The sequence below is a fragment of the Anopheles gambiae genome, chromosome X (assembly GCF_943734735.2).
Source record: "Anopheles gambiae chromosome X, idAnoGambNW_F1_1, whole genome shotgun sequence".
In the NCBI taxonomy this organism is placed as follows: Eukaryota; Metazoa; Arthropoda; class Insecta; order Diptera; family Culicidae; genus Anopheles; species Anopheles gambiae.
In genome coordinates, this window is record NC_064600.1 from 1,411,443 (window position 1) to 1,426,211 (window position 14,769).

Sequence of the window (14,769 nt, forward strand, 5' to 3'; positions counted from 1 at the left end):
TTGATCTATGTACCGCATGCTTATTTAATGTTTCGCCAACATTATATACCAAGCTGCCGGTTATGTGCCGCAACCGGAGAGTGAGTCAGCTAAAGTAAATAACAAACCGAACCTGTTTACCAGCGCCACATAAGGCTTTAGGTTAGGCCACAAAGCTTCCACTATGTTTTACATACCGAAACATACCTGCACCAGACGAGTATGTAACGCTACGCTACATACGGTCGATGGCAGGCAACCACATCCTTTCAACCCCGTTCGAAAGGGCAGTGGACACAACCCCGGGAGAGGGGTACGGATCACGAATTTAGCCTGCCTGTCTACAGGAAGTGTGTTGCGCCGCAGCGGAAACGCAACGGTATGATTTTGTTGTTGTCATGGGATGGGCAGAATGGGATAAAAATAGAAAACAATCTCCGGTTGATCGGCTAAGCGGCGGAGGTCATTACAATGCCCGCATAAAACAGCCCTTCCTCATGCGCAACCCATGCAGCCATGGATAGATGCTGCTGCTGCTGTAGAACGACGCGAAACTGCTTAATTAAGGTGCTTCTTTGTGTGAGTGTACGTTTTTGAATTATTCATTTACAACGCACGCAAAAGCGGGAAATGATAGGAATGCGAAATCCGGTTCGAAGGACCAAAACGCATGCACAGACACCAGAAAAAGCGCAGAAGAGCTATGTAGAGGCTATGAAGAGGTATGTACCGCTGCTAGAGCTACTGTTAGGTACTGTTGCACCGCGTTGTATGTACAGCATCTGTCGGGAGCCTGTACATGGCAGCTTGTAGCATAATTCTTATGTAAGGATCTCGCACCACCTCTGCACAAGCATTTACTAGCAACTGTAGCGCGCAACCTATGTATACATGCGGACCGTGATCAGCTGCATGTAAAGGAGAGCATGTAAAGCGGCATGTAAAAAAAGGTACATATCTGCTGCTATGTGCGGTTAAATAACTGCACTGTAAATATTTACAGCAAAACGGCTCAGGTCGCTATGCGTCTGGCTAAAGGGGTCCTGTTTTCTCCCCCGGCCGCCAGACCACATGGCTAGACGAGCCCGTCTGTTCCGTTTACAGCCAGAGCAGTGCCAATGCAAGGTCAAACGCAAACGTCAGCTCGATTCGATTCAACTCCAGTCGGGACATGGTGCCGTACGGCGAAGGCAACGCACATGCCAGCGCCAGCGGACTGGAACGATGCAGCATTTTGCTCGCGCCGAACACATTTCAGCAACGCACCGAATCCACGGCGAATGTAATGCGAGAGTGCATGCAGTTGAGCGCGTGAGCGAGTTCCTGCTGCTGTGGGAGCAGTTTTCTTGGGTAAGGACTCTCCCCAAACGCTTACATCACGGCCGTTCCAGCGGTTACAGCATCCCGCTTACTACATTCAACCTGCGTCTGTAAACGTAAACATACACACACACACACAGACACTCTCAGACATTCCAGCACTTCAAGCACAAATACAGACACAAATTCACTGCCTCTCTCTCTCTCTCTCTCTCTCGGGCTTGAACAGGCGACGAACCGCACACAAGGACGAACCGTCGCAAGCAGGGGAAAAACAAACACAGCGTCCCCTTTGCGAGTGAGTGGCCATGTGGGGAACCCACGGCGGAGACTACGTGCCGTGCCGCACAGGTCCTCGTCCTGTACGCCCTTGTTCGCCCCCCCCCCCCCCTCCCCCATCACCAGAAAGGCCAGACACAGGGCAGACCGCTGCAAACGGGAATGTCAACTCTGGGAGCTGAGGATGGGCTGGGAGGGAAAGTAGCCGCCTGCCTGCTGCCGGCCGCAAGCGGAACTAGGAAGCGGTACCGTTTTGCATGCTGTCTCAATTTTCCTAGCTGTAGCGTGTGATGTAGGTTTTTTGTTGTTGCTTTTGTAACGTTGTACTAGTTGTTGTTGCTGCTGCTGCTGCTGCTCTGCTCTTTTTTTTTTTTGTTCCCGCTGGCTGGCTGTGGTGTAAACCAAGCTTTAAAAATAGCTGCCCGGTTTCCGGGCTGGCACTGAGCCGAAGGTTTGCCTGGTGGGGAGCACAATGTATGCATATTTATCAGCCCATGGGCAAGGAAGCAGGGCCCACACCACCAGCAGGCGACGAGCCGGGGCTGCACGATAGTGGAGGTACACAGTATTACTGCTTCCTGGGCACTGGCTGGGAAGGCCACGTGAAATGTGACCGAAGGCCTCGCCTGAAAGGTAGGCTAGCCGCAGCGCACAAAACATAACGTAACAGGGGCAGGGTGGCTCTTTTTGTTTTTTGCAAAACACAACTAAAAGGCGAAACAAATAAAGTAAAAAAAGGGCTTTAATTTAAATAACGTCTGCTCGGGGTTCATTACATTTCGGTTTTTATGGCACATCACGATGTAAATGACACATGCACACACACACACACAAACACAGTACCAACTAGAGTGACGCAGAAGTAGACAGTAGACAGAGGAGCGGAAAAAAAACAACTCTGGAAAGGACATAAAATCATCCAACTGGAACTCGGCACCGTTTGGCTACTAACCTCTTTTTACCGTGCCGGGTTTTACACTGCCCTGTTCTTGTACCTCTTTTTATGGATGTGTCTGTGTGTATGTGTGTTAGAAAAGGGATTCGCTTCTTACAACAACAATAACAACAAAAAAAAAAGTCCCATTACTATCGACTTGGACGTCTTCACTGGACCGGATCTGCTGCTATTGCGCCCAGTGTCGCCGTGTACCCCATTTTTCGATGCGTTTTTGTACCGTGCGGCCCCATTCTGCTCTTGCTGACGTACCTTTAAGGTTCGGGCCGTGCGGTCCCGTAACGGTCAACGGGGCTGGTGGGCTGATGCGGCCTCGAGCGTAGGACGGCCTGGCAAACGCTGGTCCGGTCTGGTCTGGTGTCACAGGCGGAACAAACACGGTCGTGCAAATTTGCGACGAAACACTTTTGCGTCTCACTGCGCTCAGTGCACCGCGCTGCGAGCGTTGTTTTGAACGGACTCAAACGCTGCGTTACTAACGGCTGCAAGTGCCACCAACATCACGGTCATTCTTTCCCCCACGTGGCTTCACAGACACACACACACACACTGATGGACGCACACACACACACACGCACACGCACACACAATCAGCTACACTTGTCTTGGGATGCTAGTCTTGTCGTAGGCTGTGTTCGTTTATCTCGTTTTGTGTGTGTGGTTTTTTTTCTCTCTCTCTCTCTCAACTTCGTTTCCACTCAAATCCACCGAATCGGAAAAGCTTCACTAATCACGCACACACACATACAAACAGACACACACAACTACCGCACGCGCTTGAGCTCGTAAGGCTGCGCCTGGTAGGTAGGCAAGGCCGCCCAACAGCTTAACGCCTCGCACGCTACGGAAACGGTGCAGCAGCAGCGTGTGCAACTGCACCGACTGGTCCTGTCTGTCTATTTGGGTACTTGCCCTACTGCCACGCTTGGTAATCGAGCTGGCGTGGGGCTGTGTGAGTTTTATATTTGATTTCCGGGTGGTAATTTTCCGGCGGGCTAGAGAGGCGTGCGATGGGGCGGGCTGAGAGTGCGGCTGTGATTGTGGAGGTGATTATAATAAACCATTAGTGAAATTATGTAACGAACCGTGTGATGAAAACGGCACCCCCCCCCCCCCCCCCCAAATCCACTTCCCCCGATACCCCGGGTGCGTTCTTGCAGTTCGTTACACACACACACACACACACACACACTGAGAGACGAATACGGGAACGCACACGTACGCACGGCCGAATGCACTTTTGGTCCTCGGGGTAAAGGGGTTCGTCGTCTGCTCACAGAACACACACTCAAACCACAGGCACGGAGCACAGCGGGCAATAACTGTGGGCTGGTGTGGACTGTCAAATGTCAGCCAACAATAATGGTGCTCGTTCTAGCTGCTGCTGCTGTGTGTGTGTGTGTGTGTGTGTGTGTGTGTGTGTGTGTGTGTGTGTGTGTGTGTTTCTGCGTGTATTGTCCCACTCGTGCGGTTTTATAGTGCGATGCAGGCCGCCTCGGGGGCCGCAGCGTGACCGACGGTCCGACGCGACGCTCGCACTGCTTCGTGGCCGGTTTGCCCGCAAGCACGCGCGCACGTGCTACAGGGAAGTAAACGGGGCGACTACAACGGCAACAAGAACAAACGAAAAAAAAAAAAAAAAACAAGGAAAGAACAGTTTGCACCGCGTGCGCTGCACCACGCGGAGCGCCCGAAACGGAGCGCCCGAAACCAGGAGTACCGGCGAGTTGCCAGACGAAATTGCATTTTTGTTTACATCGACTACAAACGCGTCACTCACATGGTGGCGGCGTCCTGGCTCCTTGTGGATTCCCTTTTTTTTCCCCCCCACTGAGCCTCCCATCCCTCTTTACTTTTGCCTCAACCCTCTTGGTCTACCTAGTTTTACTGAGCACTTTCTCTCTCTATCTCTCTCTCTCTCGCTCTTGCTTTCTCTCTCCGTGTACTTTGAAAAGCACACACACACATACAGATACACACATACATAGAATACACACACACACACAGTGCACTCTGTGTAATGAAGTTGTGCCGTTGCCAATCTCCCCGCTTGTTTGTTTGTTTTTTTTTTGCTACTATCATTTCTCTCTCTCTTTCTCCTTCACACCGGGAGGGGGGCTCATCTCCGAAGCACACAGTTACAGTGAATTTTTGTTGCCGTGCAGTGCCAGCAGTGCTATGAAAACGCACACAACCGCAACCGCAGTGCGAAGGCCACACCGCTCGATTACACGCTCGTGTCGGTGCTGTTGTTTTTGTTTGGCTTTTCTTTTTTTTATCGAAACACAGCACACACAGGCAAGTGTCCAGCGAGCGAGGGGGAAGCGAGGGGATTCGTAGCGTGGAAGGGTGGACGCTACTGGGACAACTGCACACGGCACGATGCTTAAAGTTGGTTGGATATTGTTTTGCTTAAAAAAAAACACACACACACACACACACACACACACACAATTTTGCAAGCGAAACAGTCCCACAGCACAAAGCGGTGCACATTCCGAAGGATATGCACACACACACACACATACACGTAAAAGCTCACAAACATAGCACACAAGTGCCACCAACGCGCAAACCGCTTATCTAAGCCGCCTACAGTTATGCAAACTGCATTGCGCGTGACGGCCTAACGGCTAACAGCAAAGTGCGTTTCAGTGCAGCGCCATCACTGCCATCACTCCACAGCACCATTCGCAACGGCGTTCGAATCAAACACACGCGGACACTCATTCGCAGCAATTTTACAAAACAAAATTGGTAATTATTCAAAACCAGCCACGAACGCTACTGCTGCGTGGGATAAATGTTGGTTTTGTTTTGCTTTGTTTTGCTGCAAACAAAGCAGGGGCCGATTAGGGACTTTGCTTGCTTCTTCGCTCGCTGTGTTCGCACACTGGGCTCAACACTGGGGCAGGGCGGCGGCTTGCAGTCGGCAAATCGCAGTCCGTTGCGTCGATAGCGGTTGCTCGGCAATTACTAAATCCTGTGCCGAACGCCGCAGCTCCCTGAACCAGCACTGCCAGCCTGATTAATGTGATTTGGAATGATGGGGGGGGGGGGGGGGGTGGGTGGTGGTGGTGGAGAGGAGAGAAGAGGGGGGGGGGGAGGGGGGTTGGAGTGTGTGGGTACCTATGGGGATGGCGCTGGATGGTGGGCCGGGACGGGGATGTATATGAGGCAGCAGCACTGAGGGTGCCCGATGGGGACCGGAAGGGTAGCAAGCTGGCAGAGAGGAGGAGGGATGGGGGGGGAGGGGGAGAGGGATAAGGGGAGGAGGGGTGGGGGGAGGTGGACTGCTCGAGTCCTTGGTTAAGCGCGGCCGAAGGCACACACACCGTACAGTTTTGCGACTTTACAGCTTGGGATCCCGTGTTGTACTAAATAATGATGAAAACGCAACATTACTTTAAATATACTGGAGCAGTAGCAGTCCACACAGACACGCGCACACACACACACACAGACACGTTGAGCCGTGGCAATCGTTCGATTGCGTTTGGAGTCCTTGGCTCGTCGTCGTCGTCGTCGTCGTCGTCGCTCGCTTGGTCGACTACTGGCCCTCGTGTCGGCTTGTTTGTTACGACGACGTCGACGCGCTGCTGCTGCTGCTGGATGGTTGGTTTCGTCGGTCCCGAGTCCTGTTACCATGCCCGCTGTATGTGAGAGCGTGCGGTGGGTGTAGCCAAGCCGCGTGCGCCAGGCCAGGCGGTACGGTGTGGGGGTTGGGCCCGAGGATCTCCCCTCATCCCCCCCCCTTCCCCATCCCACAGGCCAAGGCTCCGGCAGAAGGCGAGAAGCGAGAGATCGTCCTGCGACAGTTAGTTATCCCTGGGTTTGCCTTGCGGTGTGCATCCCTTGCCCTTTGCCTCGCCCCGAGTGGTCGCCATAACACGATCCCTTTTTTGCTTACTCCCGCGGGTATGAACATCTCCCTCCGTCCCCCTCCCCCCCCCCCCCCCTCTTCCTCGATCGAACGACGAGGGAGGGGATCTTCGCCTCGCCGATGTAGCGGAAGGAAGCGGACCTGCCGCAAACTAGAACCGGGAGGGTGGCTACGGGAAGGAGGGGATTGGGGGGGGGGGATGGGTTGTTCGGGTCCAATCAACGCGTCAGCCAACCAACGTTCGCAAAACCAGCACCAGCCAACCGGGGCTGCCAAACCATTTAACCAGCCCAACCAATCAACCAACGAACGAACTTCCACCATCCGCCCCCCCCCCCTCAAACTCTTTCGGGGTTGGGAGGGGCGGAGGGGGGGGGGAGGTCGGTGCAATAATGCAAAAAAAACCCATCCAGCCACGAGTCAGCTCGGGAGGGGGAGGGGGGGGGGTGAGTTGAAACCCATCCAGTGGGTGGGGGTGGGTGCCGGGAGAAGGGGAGGTCAAACCGACAGCCCATTTTGGCAGCGGCACCACTGGCGGTGTTGTACATACCCGGAGCTCCCCATCCATTTAAGACCACCCCCCCCCACCCCCCACCCCCCTTCCACCAGTGGGCGGCTTACTAGCGGCGTTAGTAAAAACGGGAGCGCACAACACACCTCCTCCACCACAACCACTAAACATTCATCATATAGCTTTACATACAAATGGGCGGACACCTATTTGGGGGTGGAGAGAATAGGGCGGGGGGGGGGGGGGGAGGTCGGAGTGGCCGATTTTAGCTAAAAAGGGAAGTAGCGCCCTTGCCAATGTACTCGCAGGTCGTACACAGTGCAGTGTGTTGCACCCACCTTCCCATTGTCCTCCATTTTCCGATTTTCTTCTATTTACCAGGGATACCCCCCTTGCCCCCCACCCACCCCCTTCCTGAATTGCCCTTTAGAACTGCATGTCTTGCACAGTGAACCCGACCACCTTCCTTCGGCATTCCTTTGGCGCTGCACACACACACACACACACAGGGATGCATTTTTCCAAAACCCCTCCTCCCCCCCCCCGCCCCCCGCTACCACTTTACAGCTAACCAAGCGGTAACCATGTACCTGCCCCGATGTACACGCTGCACTGTAAATGGTGCTCCAGCAAATGGACCATGTACAAAGCGGGCGAAGCTTTTCCACCTCCCCCCCCTCCCCCCCTCCCCTCACTTCGGCACACTCACGACCCTCGCTTCACCCTATGTACAATGGTTTGTGTTATGTTTTCGGTTCGCTGCTTAGCTCCAGGGCTTTTCATTTCTTATTTCTCCGCTCCGTCCCCCTTCCCCCCCCCCCCCCTTTGCAAAAAAAGAGAGTCAAAGGTCGAGAAGGCGAGCAATAGAGGTAAATATGTTCAGCACCGTCCGAACACTTACAGCAGCGTACACACACAGCAGTACATAAAGGAACAGCTCGAGGATTCCGTTTTTTTTTAATTTTATTTTCCTTGATTTTGCTTCTGCTTATGCAACGCTCTCCCTCTCTGTCTCTTTGTATCACTCTCTCTCTCTCTCGCAATTGCATTTACAACCACAGCACATGTATGTACGGTGCATGTTCGTGCATGCAAGGCTGGCACGGAACTCATCTATACATATGTATAGAGCGGCTCTTAGGTAAGCGAAAAGGCACATAGGTCGGTGAGCGCTTTCGCCATATGCACTTTGCCGATGCATTTCCCGAACCATTATCTCTCTCTCTCTCTCTCGCTCTCTCTCGCGCGCGCTCTCTTTTCCTCACGCTTTTTGCAGCGAGTTGTTCTCGCATTAGCTAGGTACTGCCACCGTGGGGGGGAACTCACACACAAACTCCACGCGTGAGTGAAGGACACTCGAGGACTTTCCGGAGCGGGGTGGCCCAAAGTGGTGGGATGGGGGTGGGGGCAAGGAAAACACCGACACCGATGGCATTTCCGCCTACCTCTCGCTCCTCCTCCCCACACCCCCCTTTTTGCGCGCTGTGTGGGGTGTTTGCTGCGTCTGCATGGATTGAAGATGGGCTGCGTTACACTGGCTGGAGCGAGTGTTCGAGCGTCAGTAGGCTGCGTACGGTAGCAAATAATCCAGAGTCCAGTCCCCACCCAGGCAGCCAATAGGGCAGCGGAAAACGGGGGAAAACTCTTTCAAATAAAAACACACACACGCACACGCACAGCGCTTGGGCGACAAAATGCCGAAGCTGAAAGTACGACAAACAAACTAATAAAACGCTGCCTCGATGCTGGGTGCGCATTTCCGAAACGAAATGTTCCTGTCCTCCGGACCCACGTACTCCCCCAAGTCCGCCCCCCCCCCCCCCCTTAACACACGTACCGCGCGTTTAAAGTGCGGCCTCTAGCCGTTGCACTGGCGCGGTGCACTTTAAATGCAACTTTACATGTGCGGCCACCCTTCCCCGCAACGCCGCTATGCACTGTTGTGAGGGCGCGCGCGTGTGGGTGGGTGGGCGTTTAATGTGGCACTTCATCCCCGCACCGGTGTTGCATTCCGCCGGTCAAGCGTTATCGGACGGGCGTTACATTCACATCCGGCCAGCGGCGGGCGAATCGGCGATGCGAAAATATAACGAGGGTGCGTGGGCAAACGGCCGCCGAGCTGACGATTACAGGCAGCCTCCTTTTCCTCCATCGCTTCCCCCTCTCTCTCTCTCTCTCTCTCTCTCGCTGCTGCCGGCCGGCTAGCTGGTGGGCGATAAAATCTGTCAATATTGGCGAATTAATTGGCCAGTTGACGTGGTCCCTCGGTTTGCCGCTTCCGCTGCCACACGCAAACCCACCCTGGCCCTGTCGGGTGAGGGTGTAAAATAAGCAAACTTATCGCACCGCACGATAAGTGCTCGCCCAAGCACCCAGCACGGATTAAAAGCACGGATAAGGGCGTCGATTAAACAAATGCCACCGCCTGGCTGAACCGCCTGTTACCATCGCAAAGGAAGCCCACCCGGCGGGCCCTTGTTGCGCCTTGCGCCAGTGGGCGCTACGGAGGGCTCCTCGAGGCTGTGTGTGTGTGTGTGTGTTTGTACATTTTTTTCCTTAATTTTTGTCTCCAGTGTCGAGCATATTAGCCTCCAACACGGATCCTTTGTGAGGTTCGTGTCCTGCTACTGTATGTTTAAAACAAAGCAGCAACAAAAGGAAAAGCGCGCTCCTGTACTGTGCGTACATGTGTTCCCTCCCCCCCCCCTTACCCCCTGTGTGTCCTATGTCCTTGTAAAAGTGCATTAGGCGTACGCAAAACGACAAAATTATTGCCACTCATTATGTGTGTGTGTTTTTTTTCCCGTTTGCACCGTTATCGGAACGCAGCGAGAACGTCCTAGCTTGTGCAATAGTCGCGCGACGGAATCGAGCATCGAGGAGGTACATAAATCGGCCGCCCGGCACACATAACAGCAGGGCGGCCGAGCCAGGACGGTGCAAAAGGCATTCGGCTTGCAGGCGCAACATATTTCCTATGATTGTATCCTTGGTCCTTCGGCATCGGGCGCCGTTTCGGGTGCTGCCAGGCCGAAGCATATAGGCCACCCGTCGAGCCACCCACCAGCAGCAGCAGCAGCAGGATTATGTCTGCTGTCCCGTCGCAGGGGGGGGGGGGGGGGGGGGGAGGCGAAAAAAAAGTGCAATGCAATCCGCACCACGGCGACATAAGCGAGCAGTGGCGTTACATAGTGGGGCATGCACATGCGCCACCGCGCCAGCACATTGCCATGCTGGAGTGTGGCGGCTGCGAGCGGTTACTGGAAGAACCAGCCCGCTTTTCTTGCGCACCGATCGTGCGTTTGATGCTCGATTTCTTACGTGACGCCACTGGGATGCTGGGCACGGCGCGTGCACATAGCGCGCGGCCGACTGCTGCCAATGTACCGCAGGCCAGCTGCACATAAGCGCGACGTTAAATAATCGGGCTTGAGCTGGCCCGCGCCCGAGCTTTACACAAGCGAGGTAGACCGAGGACCCCCCCCAAACAATAGCTATGTATAGGGCCCGGCTATGTGTATGTAGCGCAGCCGGCAAACTCGGACACGCCGGGCAATCGCTCGCACGAATGCAATCCCGATCGCCGGCCAGCACTGTCGGCTTACATCGGTGCTTGGTAGCAGGGTAGGGTTCGTCTTCTACGGCGCTTTTTTCTCCTTGTTTTGACTCGTTTTGTTTCGTTTTTATTTTTCGTTTCATTTCCCTCGCCAGAGATTTTACACCGGACCACCACGGCTTGATGCAGGCTGGCAATAACAAAAAAAAAACACAACAGGACTGGGAGCTCTGTGCTCTCTCTCTCTCTGTTTCTCTCTTTCTGTCTCCCCTTTTTTCTCCTTTTTTGCTTCAACCCCCCCCCCCCCCCCCCACCACTTTCGTTTTGTGTGCTGTGAGTGTTGTGGATAAGAAGAAGAAGAAAAAAACGAAGAAGGAAGGAAAATGAAGTGGAAAACCACTCTTGCAGTGCATCTTTCTTTTTTGTTTTTTTTTTGCTTGCTTTTCCCTTCGCTCTTCCGGGGTTTCATCGAAGAATGAGGACAACACAAGAGTGTGGTTTTTCATTTTCCATCGTTTTTAAAAAGAACCACAAACCCCACAACGCACACACACACACACGCTCTTTCGCCCCAGTCTTGCACGCTCTCTCTCTTGCACTCACACAGCCAAACGGCCGTTCTCTCCGTGCTATTTCAGTGTGCCCCGCTCTCCAGCCTTCGTTCCGATCCCATTGTGGGAAGCGTTTGGGAATTAAAAGATTTCCACACCGTCTGACAGCCCCCCCCCCCCCCTCCCCATCCGCTCCTTCTCTCTCTCTCCCCAATCACGCTCGCTCTTCATTACTGTGAATGTTCTAATTTATTCGTCCTTTCGTGCGGCGCGTGTCTGTGTGTGCGCGCGCCCTTCCTTGCATGCCTCCCTCCCCACCCCCCCCCCCCCTCTCTTCCTCGTTTCCTCGTGCCGTAGCAGGACATGCAGTTTGTGTTGTGCCTTTCCGTCCCGCTTTGGGCCCGGTGCATTTGTTTGCTTTGTACTATAAATAATGTGTGGAACAGGGGTGGGGGGGGGGGGGGGGTGGGGGGGGGGTGTAATGAAAATGGTTCCAGCAGGTGTTGGGGATGGGGATGGAGCGGAGTTTTATTTGCATTTCGATTTCTACTTACTGCCAATGTGCGCCCACATCTTACCCTCCCCCCCAGGGACACCCCCCCCCCTCCCCCCATCGGGCTCTTGCGGGGCCGGTGAGTACTGTTTTGACGTGCTTTATTTTTATGCTGCTTTGTACCAATGTTCTTTTTTCTCGGCTTTTTTTTCTCTCTCTCTCTCTCTCTCTTACCAACTGCCAACCCTTTTCTTTCCCTCCGTGTTGCTCCGCTGTGTGTATTGTGTGTTTGTTGTTTTTCTTTTTTTTTTATATATTAAATATTTCCCATTTCTGTTACAACTAGCTTACAGCTTACTTCTGCCTGCTTACCGATCCGCCGATAGGCCTGACAGGCGTGTAACACTTACCCGTTGCGTCTGGTGCGCTAAAGCACATGGTTTTGTACGGGCACGGGGAAAGATGGCGGCCGGAAGCGGCGGCTACGGTCGGTCGGTCGGTCGGTCGGTCGGTCGGTCGGTCGGTCGGCCAGCAGATGATGAGCAGATGTCGCACGTGGGTTGTCAAGCGGGTGTGCTGGGGGTGGCAAACCACCTTGAGCCACCGCCGCACCGACACTATCGACCCGGGTGCCGGTGCCCACAAACACACACACTCGCACGAACACACACACACACACACTTTGATATCACACTCGAGTTTTGGAGAGAGGAAAAAAAAAACAACCTTTTCTTTCCCAGCCGATAAAGTCACAAACTTTCTTCCTGCGGTGCCTGCTGGCCTGCTTGCTTGTATTGTTTGGTTTTTCGTGTTTTTTTTTTAAATTTTCCTCTTCTTCCTCTTCTTCTTCCTCTTCTTCTTCTTCTTCTTCTGCTCGTGCACAGATAGAGCGCGGTCGCGGCTTTACACCGGGAGCGTCACACCATCGTCAGGCGGCTGGCCGGAGCGACAATGGTGACTGGTCTGGTCGGGCACGCAAACTGCACCAAAACGGGATGGCCTCTCCTCCCGCTTTCCTCCCCCTCTCCCCCCCCCCCCTCCCTCCTTCTCTCACGCTGGCAAGCAGATGCACATGCACACGGCGCGAAGGGAAACTCGCGTCACTCCCGCTTTCGGTTGCGCGACGGCACTCGCTGCTGCTGCTGCTGCTGCTGGCACCGTCCGGCCGTCGGTGAGTGAAAAGTCGGACACACGGCTTGGTCGTGTGTGTGTGTGTATACCGTGTTGGTTGCGTGTGCCTGCTCGCCGTGTTGCTAGGAAGTTAAAACCGTCTGACCCTGAAAAGCTAGCCAGTCGTCCCTCGCTTCCCGCCAGCCTTCTTCTCCGCTCCTTATCACTGGACACTTTCTCTCGCTCTCTCTCTCTCTCTCTCTCTCTCTCTCTCAATCTCTCTTACACACTCTGCGCTTCTCTCGTATAACAAAATGTCCTTCCAGCTTTCTATCCCGTTCACTACGCTGCCTCGATGGATGCAGAAATTTCGCACGCACACTTTCCCACTGTCCCTACTCTCGCTCTCTCTCTCCTTCTCTCCCCTTCTCTCTCTCTCTCTCTCCCTCTCTGTGTGTGGTGGTTTCGAAGGACGAATTGTGTTTCCTGGATGCACCTCGTCGGCGACGCAACGTGCGAGCAACTAACGCCGATCCGAAACACGATGCCACGCTCGACGACGACATGCTGCACTTTGCACACTACTGCGTCCTATACCCACACACACACACACACACACACACACTTACACACTCAATCAAAGAGCCGTAAAAGAGTGCCACCAGCCTGCCGCCGCTTGTTCGAATTATCTGCTTCGATTTTGCCCCCTCCCCCCATCATCCCGGAGCAGGACCTGCCGCTGCCAGTAACGGAAGCCGAGTCTCGGGCCTCGTCTCCCGCTCCTTGCAGCAGAACCAGCAGAAACACTCCATCCATCCATGTGACCTTACTCCTCCTGCCCCCCCCCCCCCCCCCCCCCCCATTCCTCGTTCTCACAAGTGCAGCCAAGCTCAAAGGAGAGAGAGAGAGAGAGAGAGAAAGAAACAGAGCAGACGGGAAACCTGGAGTGAGTTACATGGTTTTACATAATCAGGACACTCTCGGACAAAGGGGGTGGGGGGGGGGCTACAAACCAGTAACTGCATCCTTTGCTCTACGTGTGTTGGTGTGTGTGGATAGTGGAAGTGCGAGAGAGTGAAGGAACGCACACATACCCACCTCGACAAACACAAGCGCACCCCGTGTGGCACGTGCAGGCGTGTGTAACCAGGCGCGTGCAGTGTTGAGGAAAATTGCTATTGCTCCTCTCCGCTCTCCCCCCCCCCCGGACCCCCTTCCGCCCTGGTAGCACCCAAACCTTGGAAAGATGCAGCCTTGATATCCTCTTTAATGTTCCGGCCTGCGGGAAGGGACGCCTGCAAAAACCGTGAAGAGGGGGAGGGGGGGGGGGAGCGAATGGGGAGAAGAGACGAACTGGCACCGACGTCAAACTGTCCGGCTCGGTGTCTCGGTGCTGGCCTCAGCAGCCTCAGCAGCAGATCGGCAAAACCGGAACATTGTTTGCCCCGCGTATGACGTGCGTGACGTTCCCCCACAAACGTTACGCGCTGTAATGACCCCCCCCACATCCCTATCTCCCCATCGCCCAATGTAAAGGGCTGTCATTTCGTGGTGTGTCGACTAGCAACAGGAAGCAAAAAAATGGAAAGAAAGAAAGGAAACTGCCCCGGAAAACTGACACCTTGGACATTTGCAGACGTTTGCGAAGGCGACTGCTGCTCGGTGAAACACTATCCCGCACATCCAACATCCAGCATCTTCTGGTGGGGTGGTTTTGGATGGGGGGGGGGGGGGGGGGGGCGTATGCTTCCCAGAACAAAGTGCTGGGGATGCCAGTGCCAGAGCCTGAACGCCTGTCACGGACGTATGGTGTTATGGCTATCAGTTGTGTTGTTCGGTCGATTACACTTGATCTGGAGCAGGCAGCCAGACGACGCCGCACACCGCCGCCGCCAGCCGTCACAGTCTCTTCTAAATAGGAGAAGAGGTTGAGACGAACCAAGAAGGAGGATGCAAGAACTTCACCGACCGACGCGATGCTGCGAGTAACTTGTTGTCGGCGCGTGTAACGCTGCGCTTGGCCGCCTGGGGAAGCGTAGGCTAGGTCCTGGAGCATGCCGGAACAAGTCGCTCACCACCAAGACAACGCTTACAACGAACGGGGAGAGGGGGGGGGGGGGGAGGGGGTTACT

At 54.5% G+C, this 14,769-nt stretch overlaps 1 protein-coding gene across 4 annotated transcripts in view; it reads right to left on the reverse strand.

The window, feature by feature from the left end:
- Positions 1-12,523, reverse strand: part of LOC1272191 (hornerin) — an 82,632-nt gene extending 70,109 nt beyond the window's left edge. For 2 of the 4 annotated variants that reach the window (XM_061655072.1, XM_061655063.1), the window contains exons 1-2: positions 5,939-6,073; positions 2,786-3,565 (exon numbers count right to left, since the gene is read on the reverse strand). The gene's annotated coding sequence lies outside the window, so the exon portion shown is untranslated. Of the gene's footprint in view, positions 1-2,785; positions 3,566-5,938; positions 6,074-11,937 lie in introns of those variants that run through there. The other 2 variants (XM_061655094.1, XM_061655083.1) reach the window with 1 other exon arrangement.
- Between the last annotated feature and the right edge of the window lie 2,246 nt (positions 12,524-14,769).